Source organism: Canis aureus, chromosome 37 (genome assembly GCF_053574225.1).
Source record: "Canis aureus isolate CA01 chromosome 37, VMU_Caureus_v.1.0, whole genome shotgun sequence".
Lineage (NCBI taxonomy): Eukaryota > Metazoa > Chordata > Mammalia > Carnivora > Canidae > Canis > Canis aureus.
The window spans coordinates 7,511,123-7,517,122 of record NC_135647.1 but is presented as its reverse complement, the minus strand read 5'-3'; the positions used below and the strand labels follow the sequence as shown (position 1 = coordinate 7,517,122).

Here is a 6,000-nt window from a genome sequence, read left to right as displayed (position 1 = left end):
AAGTAATTCATATGCATGGTACAAAAATAAAAGTTACAAAAAGGAATACAAGGAAAAGTAAATCTTCCTGTAACATATATATATAGACATCCTATATCCTATATATATATTTCAATAACTATACTCATACACTGTAAACACTATGTTGTGACTTTCTTTTTCCACTTAACAATGTCTTGGGTAGTACATTAAAAGCAATCTTGTTCTTTCTTAAGAGCTGTTAAGAGCTGTATAGATACCATAAATTTTTTTAACCATTCTCTATTGAGGAGCAGAAAGGGTTTCTGGTATTTTGTTATTACAAGCAATGTTTCAAAAAATAATATGGTACATATATCATTTGGTGTAACTGAACATTTCTATAAGATAAATTCCTAGAGGTAGGGTCACTGGCTTTTCAAATAATTCATAATAAAAGCGTCCTCCCCTCTCATTTCCCTATTCCGCACAGCCAACAACTCCATTTAGGTTTTCAATATTTATTCACTCCTGAAGTGTTGTCCCCAAACCCATCTTCCTGAAAGAATCATCGGCTCAGAGATTTTCATGCTGCCTAATACATCCCAGATTAGATCTAATGCCTATTTTAGCCAACAAGGCTAACCTTCATGTCGTCCCTGCATTTTCCCTCTCCAGCCTTCTTACCATCATCCACCTTTACTCTTTTTGCTTTTAGAATATACAAGAGTTTATAATTTCAAGTCTCCATGCATTTGCTTTTACTATCTCACCAGCTTGGAATGCCTTTTCTATTTCTCTTAATCTCCCCTGGGGAGTCTCAACCCCCTTATGTAAGAGGAGGAATCTCCCCCTTTCTACTCCACAGGTTTCTGTGTATTCATCTTCCACAGTGATCACTCTTCTCTACAGAGACTATATACCCTTGATGTATCCTTGAGGTAGAGAGTGGTCTCCCTCCCCCTTTTTAGCTCTAGCGTCCAGCATGGTGCTTGAGGTCATGTGGTGTGCACTTAGTAAAATTTCTTTAAGTGAACTCAACTAGGTCTTGGGAGAAAAGGGGTGGAATGAGTCAGTCTTTGTTCAAGGTATGGTTATGGGCAGGCCATTAAGTGGAAGACTATGTGCTAGGCAGCGGGATTACAGAGAAAGAGATGGGGCAACGTAAATGTACAATTCTGATTTGCTGGGTAAGGACTGCAGTGGACTTTGGGGCACAGTTTAGATTTCTCATGGCTATGGTGAGCAAAGGATGGCATTGCAATCAGAAGGAATTGCCCCTGGAATAGAGCTCACTATTTCTGTCTTCTTTTTCATGGCCAACTGTCTCCATTTTTTAAAGCAGAGATGCTCTTTCAGGAAACAAGGTCAAGCACAACGTTTTGGGTAAACAATGATAAAGTGAGAAAACACATGGAAGCAATAGGTCAGAATCAGTCAAGTCCATGAAACTCCTTTCTGCTAAAATGTCTTTGAAGCATTAACAAACAAACAAACAAACAACCCCCCCCAAAACCTTGCTTGGTGTTAAACGGTCTACACGGCTTAATCCAATTGGATTTTGTCCTTTTCTACTCTCTTTCCCAATGTGACCACTTTTCACCACACGTTGAGGAAGAAAGTAAAATGTAATGAAATGAGCAGGTTGTTTCAGAGTTGGGCAAAGTTGAGCTCAGCACAGAGGACTGTCACTACGAGCAGAGTAACTTGAGGCAAGCACTTACCCCTCCGTATCCTCTTTCGTAAAATAATAATAATAATAATAATAATAATAATAATAATAATAAATAATGATAATGATAATAAGGTGGGGGCACCTGGGTGGCCCAGATGTTGATCCCGGAGTCCTGGGATGGAGTCCCGCATCGGGCTCCCTGCAGGGAGTGTGCTTCTCCCTCCCTCTGCCTCGGTGTGCCACGAATCAAAAAAAATATAAAATCTTTAAAAAAAAAAAACAAAAACAGTAAGTTGGGAGAGAATGTTTATGTTACGTGGTTAATACGGTGCCTGTGCCTGACACATAGCAAGAGTTCAGCAGAGGATAGCTATTCATCGATTCTAAGAACCTGAGGTGTTGCTGTCAGTTTTCACTCTCGCAAGCCAAGGAATTCCAAGGATAATCTTTCCCCAAAATAAGTGCGGCCCGAACTCGCGCTTTCGGCGACGATGCAGTTTGCCGTCTCCGGGCCTCCGTCGCCGAGCATGCGCACAGAGGCGTGGCGGGACGTACGTGTCATGGCGCGCTCCAGCTGAAGGGCTTCCCGCATCCGGAGGACGGCGTGTGGATCGTCTCCTCGGGCTGGTGTGCGGTTTCCCCATCTCTCGGCGAGCGTGGCGGGTGCGTCGGCGTGGGGCAGCGTGCCGCTAGAGTTCCTTTAACGGGGAGCTCTGTTTCTCCAGTGTCGGCCACTCTCGGGCCGTTTGCTGGCTTGTTTCGTAGTTGAAAGGAGACTTGGCCGCGGGGGCCGGGGCTGCCGGAGGGAGGACGCAGGCGTCGCTCGAGGGTCGCAGCGCAGGGCGGGCCGCCGGGTGTGCGGGCGACCTCGTTCCTTCCGGCCGCGTCGGATCCCGGGGGGTCTCACACTTCCTGAGCCGAGTTTGCGGGATGGGACGAGGCTTTCGCAGTTACGTAGGGTTGTGTTTCCAACTGAAGTTGGCGAGGCGCGCCGGTGCCTTTTATTTTTCTATTTTCCCTTTACCGTGGTTCTGTGAACTTGTTGGGAGCTCGCTTTTTTCTAATCCGTTTCTATTTTCCAGACTTTTCCAGACGACTTGAGGCTAACTGGTCAAGGTGATCAGTTAGGTGATCAAGGTACTCCTTTATCTCGAACCTTCCATGCTGGAGTGGAGCGTTGCACATCGGAACGTTCAGAAAGGCAGCCCGCTTTCCTAGTAACGTTGCCACCCTTGTTGTATGGAAGTAGCCTCTTTTCCATATGATGCCATAGCCCTGAGTCTAAGAGACATTTTCGTTGGCTTTAGCTCTTCGCTTCATTCAAGAGCATTGACCTTCCCGGCCTCATCGACATCTTCTCTTCCGTCGCCTTCTGTCACCTACCGATTTTCTCCTTTTCTGGTTGCTGCTTCTTGGTCTCTGTTATACGCTGGTTCTCTTCTACTTGGCGGTTACATTTGGAGACCCTCAGGGCTTGGTTATTAAACCTTTTTCTTTCTGGGTGGTCTAATCTACATTGTAGTTGATGCTTTTATATCTATTTTAGTGGGTCTGGAGTGGTATGTCATTGTGTTTTTTTTTTTTTTTTTTTAAAGATTTTAATTTATTTATTCATTAGAAACACACACACAGAGAGAGGCAGAGACACAGGCAGAGGGAGAAGCAGGCTCCATGCAGGGAGCCCGACGTGGGACTCAAGCCCGGGACTCCAGGATCAGGCCCTGGGCTTTGGGAGGCGCTAAACCACCGCTGAGCCACCCAGGGATCCCTGTCATTGTGGTTTTGATTTGCGTTTCCCTTATAGCTCATGATGCTGACCTCTTTTCATATGCTTATTGGCCATTTGTATACCTTCTTTGGAGAAAGATGTATTCGTATCTTTTGTCATGTTTGCACTGAGTTGTCTTTTTATTGTTGACTTGTGTAATGCTTGCATTCTGACACTGGATGTTTATCAGATAATATGGTTTGCGGGGTGCCTGGGTGGCTCAGCGGTTGAGCATCTGCCTTTGGCTCAGATCTTGACCCCCCCGGGGATCCTGGGATCGAGTCCCACATCGGGCTCCCTGCATGGAGCCTGCTTCTCCCTCTGCCTGTGTCTCTGCCTCTCTGTGTCTCTCATGAGTAAATAAATAAAATCTTTAAAAAAATAAAAAGAACAAAAATTATTTTTTTATATAATAAATTTATTTTTTATTGGTGTTCAATTTGCCAACTTACAGAATAACACCCAGTGCTCATCCCGTCAAGTGCCCCCCTCAGTGCCCGTCACCCATTCACCCCCACCCCCCGCCCTCCTCCCCTTCCACCACCCCTAGTTCGTTTCCCAGAGTTAGGAGTCTTTATGTTCTGTCTCCCTTTCTGATATTTCCCACACACTTCTTTTCCCTTCCCTTATATTCCCTTTCACTATTATTTATATTCCCCAAATGAATGAGAACATAAAATGGAGAACAAAAATTATTAAAAAGAGACATGATTTGCAAATATCTTCTCTAATTGTATGAATTGTCCTTTCACTTTCATGATGGTGTTGTCCTTTGAAGCATAAAAATTTTTAGTTTTGGTGAACTCCAGTGTTTTTTTTCTTTTGTTGCTTGTGCTTTTGGTGTCATAACTAAGAAACCAAGAATGCTTGATCTAACATCATGGATATTTACATCTATGTTTTCTTCTAAGACTTTTATAGGGTTAGCTTTCAAATTTAGGTCTGTGGTTCATTTTGAGTTAATTTTGGTATGTGAGGTATGTTATGAAAGAATAGGATAAAAATTTTCAAACTTTAGTGCACATCACGATCACCTGGAGGGCTTGTTAAAGATTGCTGGGTTTTACTCAGAGTATCTGATTCAGTAGGTCTGGAGTGGAGCCCAAGAATTATCATTTCTTCCAAGCTTCCCAGTGATGCTAATCATCCTAGCTGGGAACCATGATGAAAACTACTGGTGTAGAACTGTAGTTTACAATATGGCTACACACATGAGAACTGCTGGACAGTTTATCAGTTCGCAGGATCTTTTCCCCAAGATTTTTTTTTTTTTTAAGTAATCTCTGCCCCCAATGTGGGGCTCCAGCTCATGACCCTGAGATCAAGAGTACTGCCCTCTACCTGCAGAGCCTGCTAGGCACCCTTATTCCTCATGATTGATTCAACTGCCCTGAGGGTAAAATTTTTAAAGATCTTTTTATTTGTTTACTTGGGATAGAGAGAGAGAGAGAGAGAGAGGGGAGGTGTTGCAGCTAGAGGTTGAAAGGCAGAGGGAGAAAGCAGACCCCTGCTGAGCAGGCAGCCTGATGCGGGGCTCCATCCCAGGACCTCAGGATCAACCAGCTGAGCCACCCAGGCACCCCTCAATTGTTGGCAATTTCCAAAAGCTACTCAGGTGAATACAGTGCACTCAAGATTGAGAACGTCACTCTGGGAGAATGGTGGATTTCAATCAAGGATGGAATTACCTGGGCAGGTTTTGCATTAATGTCCTTAAATTCCACTCTTGGAGATTCTAATTCAGAATGAGACTACTTTGATACTTCCTTATTAGCTCTCCTAATAAATCACATGGAAGTAACACTACTGTAGGATATTTTTTTCATTTTTCCTTTCATCATTTTCAGTATCTCCCTTTTCACTGAAGATTTTTTTTTAAAGATTTATTTATTTATTCATAGAGACACATACAGAGAGAGAGAGAGAGAGAGGCAGAGACACAGGCAGAAGGAGAAGCAGGCTCCACGCAGGGAGGCCAACGTGGGACTCGATCTCGGGTCTCCAGGATCACACCCCGGGCTGCAGGCGGCGCTAAACCGCTGCAGATTTTTATTCCCTTTCTCAAACTTGAATTCCTCTATCTTTTGAACAAAGACTTCATGAACTTGTTCCCTTAAATATTGTCTTGCTTTCTTTTTTGTCTCAAACTTTCATTTCCTTATTACTCATTTATAAATTTCTGAGGACTTACAATTCCTTCTACCAGTTTGTTGTAAGTAAAAATTTTATTAATGATGAGTGAGATTGTTCTAACGTGCTTATGATATGCAGCCAGATTTACCATCCTCTGCTTTATTTTTATCTCCTTTCTCTAAAATGAATGTCTAGAAATGGAATTGCTGGGTCAAAAGATATATATGTTTTAAAGTTTGATAGGTATTGCTAGAACACCTTCCAGAAAGGATCTACCAGTTTTACTATACTTTCAGCCAACAATAGGACTTTTGTTGTTGCTGTTGTTATTTTTTTTTATCAGTAGGGTAGACAAAAAATAATATATTCTTTAAACAGTTGCTATTAGTCGTGCTCGAGCATTATTTCCAGTGCTTATTGGCTATTTGCATTTCTTGAGTGCCTGTTTTTCTTTGGCCTCTTTTTC

At 43.0% G+C, this 6,000-nt stretch overlaps 1 protein-coding gene across 6 annotated transcripts in view; it reads left to right on the top strand.

Moving 5' to 3' along the window:
• The first annotated feature begins 2,142 nt into the window (after nucleotides 1–2,142).
• Nucleotides 2,143–6,000, top strand: part of CDKAL1 (CDKAL1 threonylcarbamoyladenosine tRNA methylthiotransferase) — a 662,780-nt gene continuing 658,922 nt past the window's right edge. For 3 of the 6 annotated variants that reach the window (XM_077886100.1, XM_077886099.1, XM_077886094.1), the window contains exon 1: nucleotides 2,143–2,296. The gene's annotated coding sequence lies outside the window, so the exon portion shown is untranslated. Of the gene's footprint in view, nucleotides 2,297–2,559; nucleotides 2,771–6,000 lie in introns of those variants that run through there. The other 3 variants (XM_077886097.1, XM_077886095.1, XM_077886098.1) reach the window with 3 other exon arrangements.